This window comes from Ambystoma mexicanum, chromosome 1q (genome assembly GCF_040938575.1).
Source record: "Ambystoma mexicanum isolate Mex_15411 chromosome 1q, UKY_AmexF1_1, whole genome shotgun sequence".
Classification (NCBI taxonomy): Eukaryota; Metazoa; Chordata; class Amphibia; order Caudata; family Ambystomatidae; genus Ambystoma; species Ambystoma mexicanum.
This window is the reverse complement of record NC_090922.1, coordinates 480,970,977-480,989,894: the sequence shown is the minus strand read 5'-3', so window position 1 is coordinate 480,989,894 and position 18,918 is coordinate 480,970,977.

Genomic DNA, 18,918 nt, shown 5'->3' with positions numbered 1-18,918 from the left:
CCGCTGTGGATGTCTGGTTTTTCCAGACATCCATAGCGGGTCCCGCGAGGGGACTAGGGATCTAACAACAGGCCTGTAATTGATGGGCCCGTTGTTAGCTCCCTCCCCATTTCCATTGAGCCCTATGGGGGCTCGAATGGGAATGGGGAAGGACCGGGTCCAGGTTCCCTGAAGGAGGAAATATCAGGCCTTCCACACTCAGAATGGCCCGGTAATTCCCCATTCAGGGAACCTGGACACGATTTTGGAGGCAGCCATGGCGCTAAGAGCGCCATGGCTGCCTCCAATGTCGTAATGAGGCCCATGGTCTCCTCACATGTGAATTATAATTGAAGAACAGTGTTTCTTCATCGACTTCAGACAGAGACAGGCCCATGCCTCCACTCCCCTCAAATTCTCAGAACAAAGATGCCAGACAAGGCCAAGTTCAAAGCGCGAAATCCGGACCTGTGGTCTAGGAAATCAGGGATAGTTTCTTATTTAATTGGAAGACAAAGGCCCTCATTACAACACCGGCGCTAAAGCATGGCGCTATTAGCACCGTGGTTGGTGCCGGTGTTGTAATGGGTCCGCCATGGTTCAATGGGGAATTACCACCCCATTCCAAGGTTAGTGGTGCGGTAATTCCCCATTGAACCATGGCCCTTCCCCATTCCCATTTTCGCCCCATAGGGCTCTATGGGAATGGGGAAGGCGCTAAGTACAGTACCGCAAATTGCGGTACCGTACTTAGCACCAAGGTCCCTTTGCGGGTCCCTACTTTAACGCTGGTGTAGACCGAGAGGTTAAGAAAGGCACAAAGGTGTGCTAAAGAATAAGAATGCTGAAAGAGTCTAGGGTGAAGTGCATTCTGGGGCAGGGTGACAAGGGCTGCAGACTTCTAACCATACCCGCACTAGGACCCTGCATCTCATCTACCACTTTTCAAAACTATAAAGCTATTAATTGTCGCTGGATTATGCTATGGAAAGTATCCATTCTGACAACATATCCCTTTGTTTGTATTGGGATGGTTATTGAGCAACAAATGAAAGGTTCCAGACAGTTTCTTCATGTTAGGAATATTTACTTCTAGTTAGGAGCACCAGCTGGTATGCTACCTCGTTAGTAACCAGCATCAGGTTCTTGTCGGCTAATTAGAGCATTAGTGTTTGTCTTTATATCAAGATAGATTAAGTATACAGGAGGATTATTGGTGAGTCGAAGGATGGTAGCGAACAGTGACTGACTGTGTTCTCAGGCATACCCTACCCCCAACACATAATTACATCAATGAGAAATCTCTGATTACATATCATTGCCCCATGAATGAGACTACGGAATGTATAATATGCATGACTGTTGCCCCTGCCTCTCCCCACCCAAATGCAATAGGGAAAGTTTAAAGAGTTTACATGATCAGACTTTGGATTACTAAATTGTGCTACAAGAGAGTCTGTTGGTGTGTAGGAAGTAGGAGACAAATTAAGGCAGCTTCCTGAGCCATCAGACATGCCCTACCCACAACACACCAAGGTCATCTTTTTTAAGTTCCCTGTTTTCACCAGCCAATTACAAACACGTTCACATATTTATAAAAGTAAGCAGTAGGAGCTTTGTCAAGGTGAGTACTGGCATTAAATATATATTTTTTATAGTTTTAGGGAGGACAGGTGATATAATGTTCGCCGCCCAACAAATTACTTGGTGGGCGACACCCACTGATTTTGAATCGTGATTTAAAATTTTAATCTGGATCATAAGGAATATTGGGTCTCATTACAAATATGGTTGAAATTTGGCAGTAAATCTTCCAAATTACCACCAAACACGATTACCGTGACTGCCACTTGGCCCTGTGGAGATACCACAGGATTACAAGTGGTGGTAATTTCACATATTTGGAGTCCATACGACTCCATGGGGATTGTGGGCGGATTAGTGCCTGAAGAATTACTGCACTAAAAATCTACTGACTATTGGCAGTAAAGTGGATGATTCAGCTTTAGCCTTTTGCTGGAGGTAAATCCTCCACTTCAACTCCAAAGTTATAATTTTGGAATTACTTCCAGAAAATGTGCTGGTGTAACGCTCACCTGGTATCCACGGGGACGTCACTCAGCCTGTTCTCACCTCTTACGACCTCAAACCCTTCCCTGGAGGCTATTCGACTGGAGTCTGGGCCTGAAACACAGGATTGGTAGAGTTTAACTCCCTATTATCTCTGTGTGCTTGAACCCCTTCTTCCCCGGGGTCCAACCCTTTCCTTTGATCCTCAGCTCACCTTGTTTTCTTGGATAGTGTGCTCTCCGTCCTGCCTTCAGCGCAGGGGCGCGTTGATTGATGCGGGCTCGTTGCTGCCTAGTTACTTCACTGACAAGAGTCCGACAGGTAAGTATAATGAGTCTTTTGAACATTTCCCTAACTTCGTTCCTTTCCTTCCTTAGATGATGGCCAGTGTCCGGGGATGGCGGCGTGCTGCTGAGATGAGTAGCACTGAAGGTGAGTGAGAGCGCGATGCGCGATGCACCCCTTTCGTGGTGCCGCGACGTTTTCAGTGTGGATGCCGATTGTGAAGAACAAATGCGGTGGGTAGGCTTGGTATGCGGCACCTCTAGATGTTTCCACGCTAACCTGGAGTGTCTTTTCCCTCTTGCAGATGGATGAGAAGTTCCGGAGACAGAGTTCCCCCAGAGTGGCTGGGATTCAGGTAAGCGTTTGAAGCTCGTACAGTATTTAAAAATAAGCGAAGATTTGCAGAATGCTTACTAATGCCTTTTTTCTGTTCTTTTCCCTTTTCCTTAGGAAGCGGCGTGCCGGGATGGGAATGACACCGCTGAAGATGCCCGCAGAACAGAAGGAGCGATGACTGATGGGCAGAAGAGCTGCAAGGTAAGGCTGTTCCTAACAGTGTTCTTGTTCTTGCAGGAGCTGAGCATAGAAGAAAGATGCAGGCCTTCTGGAGACCGATCCGAATACAGTGAGTGTCACGCTGCAGGTGCAGAAAACGCAGAGCATGTTTCTCAGCCTGGGTGTGGCTTAAATAGTCTCTGGGTATCCCAGGTGCCTCTGGGCTGAACCACACCCAAAAGACTAGACCGCACATGCAGTTCTGGGAACCGAAACATGTGGGGGCATCCATCTTGTCCCCATCAATGCACTCCCCAATGTTATACTATGGGAGTGAGTGAGTCTGGTGCCACAAGCGCCAAGTCTGACTCCAAGTGGGTCTTTGGAGGGATGGAGAGGCCCTTGAGGGTCATGTAGGTGATCGTGGACTGGCTCCAGACTGATATCTTGGAGGGCTGAGGACATGAGGGGCAGGAAACATGACAGCCGGTAAAGGAATAACCACCACTTTTTTCCACCCACTCCCAAACTTGTAATGAGGCCTAATTATTTTTAAAAGCAAATTAATAGTTTCTTGAATAATTTCTTGAAGGAATTAAATGTCTGTACTGACCCCTAGATGCGTAATGATTAGTTAGGAAATGTATTAGTGATGGAGCCTTAAAGAATGAGAAAAAATTATCTTTGGTGAGGAGATTTATTAATAACAGAAATTCAAAAAAGGAAGCTGACCTTTGGCCAGTGTTTCGCATCAAGGCACCGTCTCAAATCAATATAAAGCAGTTCCTCAACTTAGATACAAAGTGACTCCCGAGTAATTAATAAGTACATTCTATATAGGTGGATTATTTTCTCTGGTAGTTGCAATATTTCAGACAGACTCCAATTCTATTGTAATAATCATGATAAAGTAGCAGTCCGCAATGGGCTTCCAGGCAAAAGTCAATGTTTGTTTATTGTTTATGAGCTGCCACCAACCCTGCAATTTATATGAGGCTGTACATTGGAATTGATACATTTAATTTTTTTGGTAACAGGAGTTGTAAGTGCAAGGTTCCATTAAATACATGTTGTAAATCTAGAATTCGTAATCATTATGTTTCAAAAATACTTTTCGGAAGCATCTTCTCTTCCTGAAGTAACACAAGTCAATAAGTGGTTAGTAGGCTCCCGAAATAGAACGCTTTTGTGTGGGGTGTGAAGATCTACTTACTAATTTCTTGAGGTGCCATCACAAATCAATTCCCTAATTAGATATTTTATGCAATGAGGAGTTAGCACAAACATTCAGCAGCATCAACCACACGCACTTTACCGCAGGGAAAGCAATTGCCTGGTTCCTATCCATGTGTTCCTCATAATTTATTTTAAAGGGTTTTAAAGGTTCAAACTAACAGTGTTTGTCATCCCATTTGGATATTGCTATATCTTAATTTATTTATGTGTTACAGATCGTTGCACTTTTATCATGTTATTTGAAAACAGTTTTTACTATTTTCTTGAGCTCTGGTAAAAACATTCTCTGCTTAGCTTAATTTGCTGCATTGACTTATCTTAACGTAGTTGCATGAATAGCCTGCTCAGTTTTAAACCGTTTGACTACTTTCCACATTTAAAAGATCAGACTACAAGCCTGAGGTTTTTTATAGTCCTCGCGCTCCACTTCTTGTAGCCGGTCTATGCCGGTATAAATAGAAGACTCTTCCTCTCTGCGCTCATCACGTTTGATATATTTTAACTCGTTTTAATGTTACAGATCGTTGCACTTTTAAAGTGTTATTTTAAAACAGTTTTTACTATTATTGACTTCTGCTAAAAACGCTCCCTGCTTAGATAAATTTGCTGCATTGACTTGTTTTGACTTAGTTGTGTGAGTAGCCTACTCAGTTTTAAAACATTTGGCGCCTTTGCACATTTTACGAGATCGGACTACAATCTTGAGCTTTTTTCTATTCCTTGGGCTCCATTTCTTGTTCCCTAGGCCCATCAGGGGCTAGCCGTCTGTGCCGGCCAGTGGTGCACATGCCTGCAATGGTTCCACTTTCTTGCTCAGGTAAGGGAGCAGTATTTCAGTTAGGTGTTGCTGCCAGGAGCTGTTTTGGCATGCATCCAATAGAGGCGATCCTATTAGCCAAATATAATATGAAACATGATTTGGAAATAACTATCCTGAGACCGCCACTATCATCTCGTCGTCGGCCGGACATAATAGCACACTATCTGGCATTTGAAGCTCCTCCTCTTACATGCCCTGATACACCTATACATCTGGTGGAGAGTATATCACAAGCCATCAGTAGGACGGGCAATGTGACCTCCCCGGCAGGGATGCAGAGGAAGTCAAGTGTTTTGGCTTCTTTTGACCTCTCTTGTATTACTTGAGCCAATATACAGCCTGGGCTGCTTAAAAATGCGAGGGCAGAGACAGAGTGTGGGATGACCCCCAATTCATGTAAATCAGTCTCCATGAATAATCCTGCTACTGGGACCGACGCTCAGGATTTATTAGCTAAAGTGGGAGATCTGCAAGTGCCCGAAAAGGGACGGGGAGCTGCATATTGAAGATAAATCAGACAATCATAGAACAGAAAAATGTAAATCCCTGGTTAAACATGCCACTGAAGCTGCAATTTGCATCACAGACCAGGATATTGATATTTGTGCGCTGAATGAAGCATAGCTGCATGATGCAGAGAGCCTCTCCTTGTCCCTGGCCATTCCACTAAGCTTCAATCTGGCACCTACTGACAGACAGAATGGTAAGGGGGAAGGAGTAGCTTTTATATATATTAAGCAGAATTCAAAGTAGGGGAAGTAGAAATCGTGGGACCAGACAGCTGCGAGACATTACATAATAAAAGTTCACACAGATGCCAATAAAACCGTTAGTCTGGTCCACTTATATAGACCTGCAATTCCCATGTCGGATTTTGCTAATCACTTACGAAATGTGGTATTACCCCTCCTTAAACTGACTGAAAAATTTGTTTTGTTGGAAGATTTATTTTATTGCTGGGGGGAGAGTTCAGACAAAACCACCACAGGATTGAGGGATCCTTCAGTGAACTAGGTTTTATTCAACTAGTCAACAAAGCGACCCATATAAAGAGCAATACCCTGGATTGCATGACCACGTGTAACATCTCCGGTAGTGAGCCCATCATATCGCCATGCCTGTGGTCTGACCATTTCTTTGTCCTTTTTGATTAGCTGTGAACTAAAACATTGAAGAGAATATCAAGGAATAAGACATGGATAACCTCTTGCAATTTACAGACACTCTCTCGGCAGGTCATGGAAGAGTGGATTTTCCCATTGACAAGGGAACTAGTCAACCTGGATATGGCAGATGATGTAGTGAATGCATGTCAAAAGACTATTGCCAAAGCAGTAAATGGAATCACTCCACTTAAGACCACACCGTCAGTGTCCAGTTAAAGATGGTGCTTGGTGCACCACAAGTCAAGAAGCAATGTTCAACAAACTCCATAAGATTAAGCAGATTAAGTAAAACATAAACACCAAGATGAAAACATTGAAGCTGGGGGAAGAGGTCGAAAACAGGGTGATTAAAACAGGAGAGACCATGCAGGGAGAGACTGCTAGTCTGTTCAGTTTCAGAATAGTCACAGAAATGAGATGATGTATATAATTATGAAACTCAAACCAAGGAAATGCAAAGGAGACAGTTGACCAGCAATTACTGTTAAGGCCTGTTTGCCATTCTTGATAGGGCCCATTATAAAATGTGTCAATTGATCCTTTAGGGAAAATCATGTGCCCAATGAATTAAAGAATGCATGGTTCACACCACTTTTAAAAAAAAACAGGGCTTGATCCATCGGTTCCCTCTAATTATCGACCAATTATAAATACACTGTCCTTGTCGAAAATACTTGATTGAGTGGCTTATGAGCAGCCCCTAGAGCACTAGATGAACAACAACATCTTGAACAAGTGGCAGTCTGGATTCAGGCCAGGTTATGGAACAGAAACAGCACTACTGGATCTTAAACCCAGTATGCTACAATTGATTGACAAAGGACGCTTGGTACTGCTCACTCTGCTGGACTTGTCAGCCACCTTTGATTTGGTGGCTCATTCTTTGTTAATCGAGAAATTCCAGAAGGTAGCAGCGTTTTCAGATGGCTCAGCAGCATGGGTGAAGTCCTTTCTAGAAAATAGACTTATTACGGTTTTCCGCAATAATGCAGAGGCAGCCCCACATCAGATGCAGTATGGAGTCTCACAGGGTGCTTGGCTCTCCCCGTCACTGTAAAACATATTAACTGCACCACTATTCAGCATGCTTGAAGATAAGAGAGTGTGCTTTACTAACTACGCGGATGATATGCAATGTGTCATTCCCTTATGAGGGGTGTGAGAGGAAGGTGTTAGCAATATTAATAAGGTGTATTGCATGATTCAGACATGGATGGTGGAAGCGGCCTAGCCTTAAATGATGAGAAGACGGAGTTGATGGTGGTTGGCTCAGGAAGCAGAATACACAAATTGAGTCCAGAGTACTAATATTGTGAGGTTGCAGGTTGTAGGATTGCTGCTCAAAATAAGGTGGGCATATACCTGGATCAAACTGTGAATATGCAGGCCCAGGTTAGTAGCCTAGCCTCTGCATCAATTTACTGTATAAAATCGTTGTCAAAGATTCGGCCTAACTTATCTAAAAAAGCTGTGAAATAGTAGCAAGAGTGATCATTAGCACTAAAATAGATTACTGCAGTAGCCTGTTGGTTGGCATTACCAAAAGAGGTTGTGCCAGACTACAAGTAATCCAAAATAGTGCTGTGAGAGCAACTAAAGGATTTAAAAGAAGAGACAATGGGGGTCATTCTGAGTATGGCGGTAGGGGGTTAACGTCACCGGTAAGGTTGCCGGTGCCGTTAACCCCCTACCGCCGCATTCTGAGGTCCCTTAGCGGGTCCCACCAGGGCCGACTGGTTTTACCGGCTGCCCTTAGCGGGACCCGTTAAGGGACCATGGAGCTAATAATGGGCCTTCTATTTGCGGGCCCGTTATTAGCTCCTTCGCCATTCCCATTGAGCCCTATGGGGGCTCAAATGGGAATGGGGAATGGTATTCGAAATGGGGACTTACCGGGTCCGCATAGGTCGGAATGTCCTGGTAAATCCCCATTCCGACTACCCGGACCCGAGTTTGGAGGCAGCCATGGTACTAATAGAATGACCGCCAATGTCTAGGAGGATAGAAAACAGCTGCACTGGCTTCCTATTCAAGGCAGAATAGATTATTGCCTGTTTATCATAGCCCATAAATGTCTGGCAGGGATCAGCCCAGAGTACTTAGTTGAAACTCTTAGGAGAAAACCAGTGCTATGAGCATTACGATCTAATGACGCCAGCTTACTGCTTATGCCAAGATCGAAACTGACCTTGGTCAGTAAAAGTGTCTTTTTTGCTGCCTCGCCCAGAGCATGGAATGTAATACCACCAGATCTGAGAGGGATCAAATCACAAGATCTGACTAAGAAGTGGTTAAAAACCTACCTCCGCGTTCCCCTGGTTTCTTTTGTGACCCAGTCCTCCTGGCCATGTTCTAGTTTTTGTTTACTAATTTGTCCTGTATGTTATGTGTAACTTCTGTAAGTAGAGTGCACGTGTTCGTCAGGCCTTGGTGGTGAGCAATATAAATACATTAACATAACATAACATGCACTTGTCCATGCACTTACCTGTTGCCCCCCGAACGGGCACCTCTGGCATTTCCTCCACTAGGGAACCCTAATAGCACTTACCCCTACTCCACCTCCCCCTTTATTCCTCTTTCTTTCACTGCACTTGCACGTTCCGAATGTCACAAGGCCTAATAGAATCAGTGTCCGTTCTATTTATTCATTGTCAATTTAATTGTTTATTTGCTCCATTATTACCTTCCGCTCTGCCTTGTGGCGCTTTGAAACTGTCTTGCTAGATAAGCGCTTTACAAATATCCAATAAATAAATAAATAAACTTAGGGCTGCATCTGATTAAGAGTGTTAGAAGTGCTAAGGAGAAGCTAGCTGCGGGGTGAGTGTAAGTGTCAAGAAAAACACCTCAATGCAGGTGCTCCATTCACAAAAAATATTAAAGCTTACATATAATGCACCAGGTTTATTATCATCATAAACTGATAAGGATTACTACAGTTTGCGTAGACACTTTGAACTCTCCAGTGAAATTGTTAGTGACTTGTAATAACTGAACATTAAATCATATTGTGTGCATATCGCATTCATAAATCAAAATAAAGATTTCCACAATTAACGGAAAGAAACTGCCATCTACATGGCCCATCTGGGCTTTTTCAAGACAAGAGTCCAAATCATACTGTTTTAAAACAATAATAGTGATCCTGTCATTTGACAGAAAGGCAAATGGAGAGTGACTGGCGAGCGGCAGGAATCCCATGAGAGAAGACGTGGGGAAAAAATGGTAAAGAAAGTCAGAACATGAACAATACTACATTAATTCATTTTCAACAGAGAGTGTAAAAAATTGGCATCATACAGTGTATCTTATCAAGTGACGTACTATTTTGTTTCAGGATTCCTTATGATATCAAGCTGTTAACCAACATTTGCAATATTATCGATGTGTATATAAAAACAACGTTATTGTGCTATAGTGTGACGTAATTCCTTGGTTGTTATAACTTTGATTGAAATGCAGTGTGTAGCCTTGCTATGATCCTTATGGTTGCAAATGTTACAGCATTAAAATCTGATATAATGCTCGTACGCATTGGAACCATTGTTACTGACTATGGGAAACTACATTTCCTAGCAGCACCGGCATCGCATTTGAAGAAACATCAGTCGCTTCAACGCCGGCGCTTCTGCGATCAGCCGGTCTGCGCCCGTCCAGCCGGACTTGGTATTTAACCTACCCTGACCCTGACATCTCAGATATGCTAGATTGAACAACTCACACAGGACGCTGTTACGCTGTAACGCTGCAGCGCCACATGTGAATTCCGCATTTGAGACATTTGTTGCCATTGATTATTCTGATTAGAATTGTATTGATATACTGATTGGAATTAAGAACCCTCCTTGGGTATTTGTTCAAATTGTCTGGCAATTATAATTCTGTACGTGTGTGTGGGAGGATTTTTTTAAACTCCAGCATACTGTTTGTAGTGCACTCACTGGGACGTAAGTACACGGCGATCACTATCTCTGCCGTAACTTGAAAGAACTGTTGTGACCAATCTGTTAAACTTACCCACTCAAGGAAGGGGGCTTACACGTTCTCCTCTGCCGGCAAGCGTTGTTCTCCCAACAAACTCGCACACATTGTAACCAGTGTTACAGACTAAGGGAAACTACATTTCCCAGCAGCACCGGCATCACATTTGAAGAAACGTCAGGTGCTTTAGCGCCGGCGCTTCTGCAATAAGCAGGTCCTCGCCTTCCATGGGGTACACAATGCCACAGACCCTCGTCCCCTCACCATTGGTTGATAAACCACGGAATAGAGGTAAGAATGAGGAATAACTATGTAAACATGCTGTATTTCAGGCTGCTACAACATACCCACCTGGAAATGGCAGAAATGGCTGTAAATAGGGCATTTGAAGGAGAAAAACACAAGACAGATGCGGAACGCCGCATATCCTCACAAGAACAGGCTCATGTTCATAAAAAACACAACCACAGCTGGAAAACGGTAAAAATGGATCCAAAATATGTTCCTACTAATTCACATAAAGAACATGCCGACAAACCAAGGCCACTGAAGTTCTGCTTGCTCAACACTAGATCCTTAAATAAACATGCTCAAGATGTTCATGATTTAATTATTAAGGAAGTGGTGGATGTTGCATGCATAACCGAGACATGGTTACTGGAACCCATTGGTCCTACATGGTCTATAGCAGTCCCACAAGGCTATGTGATATACCGCAAAAAACGGGAATCAGGCACAGGAGGAGGAGTGGCCATGATAGTTAGAGATAACATTCAAATGTTTCCATCTACGACCACCAGCACAGGCTTCAAAATGTTGCATCTTAAACACTGTCCCACAGCAAACAGCAGCATCAACATCATCCTAATGTATAGACCCCCATCCCTTGTCTCGGATTTCAACGAAGATATCACCCAACAACTTAATTCACTGAAAGGTAAAAACACTGCCAATTTGGTTCTAGGGGATGCCAATAGATGGTATGGAAATACAAAATACAAAGACACAACCCACCTAGAAAAGACCTTAAATAATATTGACTTTCAGGTCAAGAATTCTGACTCAACCATGAAAAATGGTAACCAACTGGACAATTACCAATAACTTAGAGACCAATGGATTTGTCAGTGAACCTTGCATATGGTCAGACGCGTCCACTAAGAACAATACCAGAAATGAACCAAGAAAAGTCAGCAGTAGGAATTACAAATAAAATTGAACCACAACACCTGGAACTATGCATAGAGAATATACTCAATAAATTCAAAGAAGATGATCGAGCTTAAAAGAGAAAAAAGGAGGAGAGAAGAGAAATGGCAAAAAAAACAACACAAGAGAACAAAGCCAGCTAGAAGGATAGTGAAAATAACTATAGAAAATGCATCTGCATTACCAAAAGGAATTATTACAATGAATAAATAAAAGCAGCAGCAAACTATTCGAAATCCTCAAAACAATAGAATATCCCAGAACCCTTTGTCACCGACCAGTAAAGTCTGCAACAAAGTTCAAATTACTTTCAAAGATAAAATCACGAAAGCCAGGGCCGTACATAAAGAGGCTAAAAAAACCTCACTGAGCCAGGCCGAGCCAGCAAATGGAGTCGAGTCCACAATGCAGCAAAGCACCTTTAAATTTCACGAAATCAAGACCGACGAAATGCTCAAAACTCTTAAATCAATGAAACCCACCATGTGTGTGGAAAATATAAATCCACCAAAACTGACATTGGAGAATGCAAAAATGTTCACCCCCTTGCTCACCAAAATAGTGAATGCATCTTTTTGGGAAGGTTGTGTTCCGGCTGACATCAAAAAGGTCACAATCACCACCTTAGCAAAAAAAATGAATTAGACCAAAGCGACCCAGGCAATTTAAGACCCATAAACAACTGTAACTTTCTCCTAAAGGTATTAGATGAGATTGCCACAAACCAACTACATGAATTTGTTGAAACTAATGAGATCCTACAAAGCCAACAGTCAGGCTTCCGGGCGGCAGATAGTACCGAAACGGCAATGATCGACCTGCTTCTTTTCAACCTGTATATCAGGTTCCTTTGCATGATCCTGGAGAAAATCAGAGTATTTTTCACCAATTACACTGATGATACCCAGCTGGTCATCAAACTAAGTGGTAACTACGCCCAAGACAGTGCCAACGTAAACAATACAAATTAATTGAAAAATGGATGACCAACAACTGGCTATACGCCAAGAAGACAGAGTTAATGATGGGGATGCACTTGGAAGCATCATTGAGCCCAGTGGCTCAGGTCATGCAACTGAACAAGAACTGTTCATACTACCTGAGACTCTTACACAGAACATGCCCCTAACTAAGCGAGGAAAACTGCGCTACAGTCACAAGAGCCACCGGGCCCGTTGCAAAATGTCAAAAAATACAAAATAGGGCTGTGAGAAGACAGGAGAAACTTACACTGGCTAACTATCGAGGTTACAATACAGTTCAAGGCCCTGATGCTCGCCCATAGGTGCGTTCATGGGAAGGCCCCAGCATGCCTCAAGACGAAATTGGTTACTTATGTACCAGGATGTACACTCAGGTCCGAAGCTCCGGGAAATCTCGTAACCACCAGATTCAGGAAAACCAATGGTCTAGGCAAAGCCTTTCACACTAAGGGTGCGACCTTATGGAACATCCTCCCACCACAAATAAGATTAGAGTCCTCATACAGTGCCTTCCGAAAGAAACTCAAGACCCACCTGTTCAGATAAATCCCATGAATCTAAACTAATTCCCACCTGGAAATCTGTTGTCCTGTGGCTTGTGTGTTTAAAGTACATGCGTGTACGTGTGGCGCCCCGATACCTGCGGGCTCTGGCGCGGTAGAAATAAATAAATAAAAATAAAAAATAAAAAACGTGTGTAAGAATCACAATGAAGCTGCTATATTAGCTTAGTGAGAGCCTACTGATATAGTAAGACACGTTCTTATATAAATAAACTTCCACATTGCAACAGCTCCTGCTGTTGTATGTGTCCATTATTACTTAGGCATTGTTATGATACCAATTGTGCCTTTCAATTGCTAAATTGGGCTGCAGAGGTGACTGCCATTATGATCACAGTGAGAGCTGTCACAGTTGACAAAAAACTTTCAATGTGACGAAGAAGCATTTTGTGTTAAAAAGTCCCAAGTTGTAAAAGCACTCACTTCAAACAATGCAGGTTCCTATGAGCATTATTGTTAAGCATTCTTGTTAAGTGGTTAGTGCTGGTCCATTAACCCTGTAGTTGTCTTAATGACTTGAAAATACAACACATGTTCCCCAGAGAGTTGTATACCTGTTCACAACTGTATCCCCAGCAACATCAACAAGCAGGACGACATAGCATGGAACTACACTGAGACTGCAAAACAATCTTCCAAAGATTAACGCCGCCATTCAATGGCATGTGAAAAAAAGCAAAAAATATGTTTGAACAATTCCGAAAAGACGCCAGCGAATGGTGTAGATGGTACCCTCCTATAGCCAATTCGGATTCGTATGAAGGGGTTACTAAAGTCCCATCCAGCATCGAGAGACATTACAGCACATTGGCGAGTTAGAGACTGTGTACTTGCAATAACATGGTGTGGGCACCATGGACATGTTTCTTGCAGGCATTCCCTTTCAAGTTAAATACAAGTGCAATGTTTTTCAAAATTAAATGAAATGTATAGCAAGATACAGAGATTGAAAATGAATAAACGGTTATTCGCTATTAGAATTTACAAGTGCACCTTCTGCCAACAATATTAGGAACATTGCACATTGATGACATCCTAGCATTGTTCATTTTTAATTGCATTTTCACATTAGTTCATCATTGAAAGGAACACATTTTAAAAATACAAATGTATTTTCTCTACTTCTACTTCTATCATTTCAATCGTCATGTCCAGATTAGACTAAGCAAACTCCATGTACCTGGGTGATCCGGCATACCAAATTACCAAACTCCAAAGAGTCCAAAACGCTGCCGCTACACTCCTCCTTGCACTGGGACTAAGGGACCACATCTCGACTGTTCCCCTGCCTGGCTACCTATTGGACGAAGGGCCACATTCAAAATCCAGCGCACAAGGGCGGCCCATCATACCTCCAAGAGAAGACTATGTGCTATTGCCCAACAAGCAGCCTAAGGTGAAGCATAGCCCTCCTACTCATTATCTCAGCTTCCAATTCTGCCAGACTTGTAGGGTCAGCTTTCTCTACTCTTGCACCAACTCTATAGAATTTGCTACCCCCTCATATTTGGCACAACCAGGACTACATGGCCTTCCGTAAAGCGGTAAAAACATGACTTTTCCCAAATCCTTGAAAAGGTCCGTCCATGGCCATATACCCATCCCCTTACGGCCATTGTCCTGTGAGACCAAATATCAATAGGAGACTGGTTACCCCTCCCTTACTTTGTAAAAAGCACAAAATGCTCACTGTTCCAGGATTATTTACGGTAAGCTATTACTAGTGCCTCCGGTCTATGAGAGAGAGTATCATGTTACTCATTTGTTTTTGTATTGTTTTGTTTTTGTGAATCACGGCTCAATTGAATTCTGCATCGTAGAAGAAAGCGAGCAGAATGTCTCCTGATTGAACATAAACAAGCTAACCAGTATGATACATTCATCACCCCAGGATATTGAATTCTCCTAGGACCCTGCAAACGAATAGCAAGATATATTTGCCCACATTCCGAAGAAATCGGGCGTCTAAGTACTTATGACTGGAAATTACTGCCCTTACGAGTTCCCTACTTCTGCTGCCTTTTTGTAAGGTTGTGTAAACAGCCAGGAAGTTGTTTGACTAGTGCTGCACCAGAATGAGCTATATGTGACTCCTGAAGATGGTTCCATTGCAAGCTGACTGTGTACACGTGAGTACAGTGTAACACGGACTGAGAGCTGAAACGTGTCGAAAAACTGAATAAGAAAACTGTAAAGGTTATATGATATGACATTTATAACGCGCCTATACACAAGTGTTTCAAGGTTCACTTATCTTATTCTGTGCTCTTCAGAATTGAAAAAGACACCGTTTACATCGATGTGTCTTGAAAACATGGTAGAGATATCCCCAGTTTACTAAACCCCAGTCACAAAGATATTTCTGTGTTTTCCACTTTCTTGTACCTGTTATGTCTTGTAATTAGTGTACATGTTTCCAAAGCACTATATGTATATGGACATGAATATATATGTTGTTTGCTTATTGTTTTTGGCTTAATTGATGAAGCAGTTTCCTTAGGCTTTTTTATGTATACTTTTAACATTTTTTGGGGAATACAAAAACAAATGAGTAACATGATACTCTCTCTCATAGACAGGAAGCACTAGTAATAGCTTACGGTTAAGTCATCCTGGAAGGGTGAGCAGTTTGTGCTTTTTACAAAGTAAGGGAGGGGTAACCAGTCTTCTATTGATATTTGATGTTTAAACTCTTCCACAGTTGAGTCTGGTCCCCCGACAAAAAATACATTTGTGGAAGTACCCAATGGACGATCGTCATTGTCCTGTGAGAACAAAACATCATTGTAGAATATTGCAATAAGCACCCAACGACCCAACCCAAAATCCCTACAGCTACCCTGAAAATGGGCCCTCCAAGTACAATAACAATGCGTCTCGAAAAGGACCGCCTTGGGCCATATACCCATCCCCTTATGGCCATTGTCCTGTGATAATCAGCACTAACCTGAAAAAAAACATCACTGCGGAATATCCCAAGAAGCATCCGACAACCCAACTCAAAATCCCTACAGGGACTCAACCTGAAACAATACATCCCTGCAGAATATCCCAAGAAGCATCCAACAACCCAACTCAAAATCCCTGCAAGGACCCAGAAAATGGCCCCTCCAAGTCCAACCACAGAGCGTCTCGAAAAGGGCTGCCCATCCAAAATAAATGATCATACCCTCACTGGCCAGGAACCACTCACTGATAACCACAGACAGTCATTCATACCATTTTGCTCGCTCTCTTCTTTACATCAACAAACAATAGAACGCAGCTACACCCCTCGGTCAATTCGGATTAGCTGCACACATACTTACATCATTCATAAAGCATCGCAACAGCCTGGTAGAATGCAGCTATACCCCAGGAAAAAATCGGCCTAGCGGCACACATATTATCCCACGCATACATCACGGCAGTGAGAATTCAGACTCGGAAACCACCCTCCTTGCTGCGCACATTACACTGATCTCTCACATCTGCTGCACCACACTTAGCATTAGAATGCAGCCAACTCGTGAAAAACACTCTGGCTACTCACATACATACACATACATAAGTGCACCCAAGCACTATATGCTACACTACTCTTTCAACTGATATGGGCCGCAGTCCCCGAGGGCATTCAACCAACAGCGCTTTGAGATCATACCAATGGTACATAAAGCGCTATTAAAATGCACTGTAACATAACATAGCATAACACAAATGGTCTACACGAGACGACCGTATACCTCCCATTCGCTTAACCCAGTAAAGATTAGGACTAGGGCAACTCAACAGCAATGACACTGCCAAGCAAGGAAAGACAACCTCAAGCTTGGTAATCAGAACAAACTCTGCACTAAACAGAGAATTTATCTCTGAGAATCAATGTGCCAAACCTCTAGAATAGATACGGTCAGCTCAATGGGCACTGGAAGAAAAGCTGAAATAGGGGTCTCCAACCAATATTTACAGACACTCACACATATTGATAGGCTCACTTTCTCCTCTACACCAACAAACCATAGAATTCAGCTATACCCCTCAATCAATTCTGGCCTGTCTGCACACATACCTACACCCCTCCATGAACACCTCAACAGTCTTTTAGAACACAGCTATAACTCATGAATAATAGGGCTAGCTGCACACATGATCTCATACACAAGCTCCAACACCACCAGAATGCGAACCCATGGCCAACAGCCTTCCTGCACACATTCTACTAATCTCACACAGCCACTGTGCCCAGCATTAGAATGCAGCTACACACCACATACACCGCACTAGCGGCACACATACTGAGTGCACCCAAGCACTATTTATTACCCTACTCCCTCCACTGACCTGGACAATGGTCCCTGAGGGCGTTCAACCCACAGCGCTTGGGATAATACTAATGGTATACTAAAGGCGCTATACAAATGTACAATAACATAACATAACAGTCAGTATTGGTCCCCTCTGCAGCCCAATTTACCAATTGAAAGGCACAATTAGTATCATAAAAATGCCTAAGTAATAATGGACACATACAGCAGCAGGAACAGTTGCAATTTGGGACCTTTATATATATATTAATGTGTCCTTACTATATTAGTAGACTCCCTCTACGTTAATGCAGCAGCTTCTTTGTGATTCTTACAAAGGTTTATCAGATTTTACTGCTGCAACTTTTGCAACCTTATAGACTATAAGGTTACACTCTGCATTTCGAGCAATGTTATAACAACCAAGGAATGATGGACACACACTATAGCACAATAACTTATTTTTATATACAAAGGACTTGTCCCCAGTGATAAAATTGCAAATGTGGGCAAACAGCTGGATCTCATAAGGAAGCCTGAAACAAAATAGTACGTCACTTGAAAAGATACTGGGCCTCATTACACGGAAGGCGGTAATGGTTAACGGCCACCGTTAATGGTAACGGTGGCCGTTAACCATTACCGCCTTACTATGAGGTCCCTTAGCGGGTTGGTGTTTTAACGCCTGCTTTTTGCAGGCGTTAAAAACCAACCCGCTAAGGGACCTCGGAGCTAATTACAGCACCGCAAAATTGCGGTGCCGTAATTAGCGCCTTCCCCATTCCCATAGAGCCCTATGGGGCAGAAATGGGAATGGGGAAGGGCAATGGCGGAAGGGGGATTTACCGCCCCACCAACCTTGGAATGGGGCGGTAAATCCCCTTTCCGCCAAGGCGGTGCCGGTATTTTACCGGCATGAGCCATGGCGCTAATAGCGCCATGGCTCACCGCCTTCCGTGTAATGAGGCCCACTGTGTATGGCATCACTTATTTACAAACTCTGTTGCAAAATAATTCATTTACCATTGTTTATGTTCTGACTCTTTTTTTAGTCATGTTTTTTCGGCCCATCCTCTCATGGGATTCTTGCCTCTCTTCAATCACTCTCCCTTTGCCTTTCTGTCAAATGACAGGATTACTATTATTGTTGTAAAACAGTATGATTTGGACTCTTGCCTTGAAAAAGCCCAGACAGGTGACATTTATTTTGATTTATGAATGCGATATGCACACAATATGATTTGATGTTCAGTTATTGCAAGTCACTAACAATTTCACTGGAGAGTTCAAAGTGTCTATGCAAACTGTAGTAATCCTTGCCAGTTTATGATGATAATAAACTTGGTGCATTATATGTAAGCTTTAATATTTCTGTGTGAATCGAGCACCTGCATTGGGATGTTTTTGTTGACACTTGTGTTTTTAAAGATGATTTCTTTTTATATAAGTAATATTTTCGAATGCATATTTAATTTGAACACTGTTATTTATTTAAATGATAAACAGGCAGTGGGTGCACTGTTTTAATGTGTAAAAGCTGTGTGTGCAAGTAGGTAATAGGGAGGTTTTTCATGAGATCGTTCTTATAAGTATTCGATTTTTGAGAATAAATAACATTCCTAAAAGGAAGGTTTCGCCCATATTACTGAGAAACTCCAAACGATCTAAAAAGAAGGTAATAATGCAAAAACAACATAAACTCTAAGGGGTGGGGGGTACCATTCGGCAGACAGATGACTATGTTTCAAAATAAATAGGGCCTGATTCACAACGCGTTTTTGAATGGGAAAACCCATTTGAAAAGTGCTTTGTGAATGAAGTCCATAGAGTCTACATAGTTAT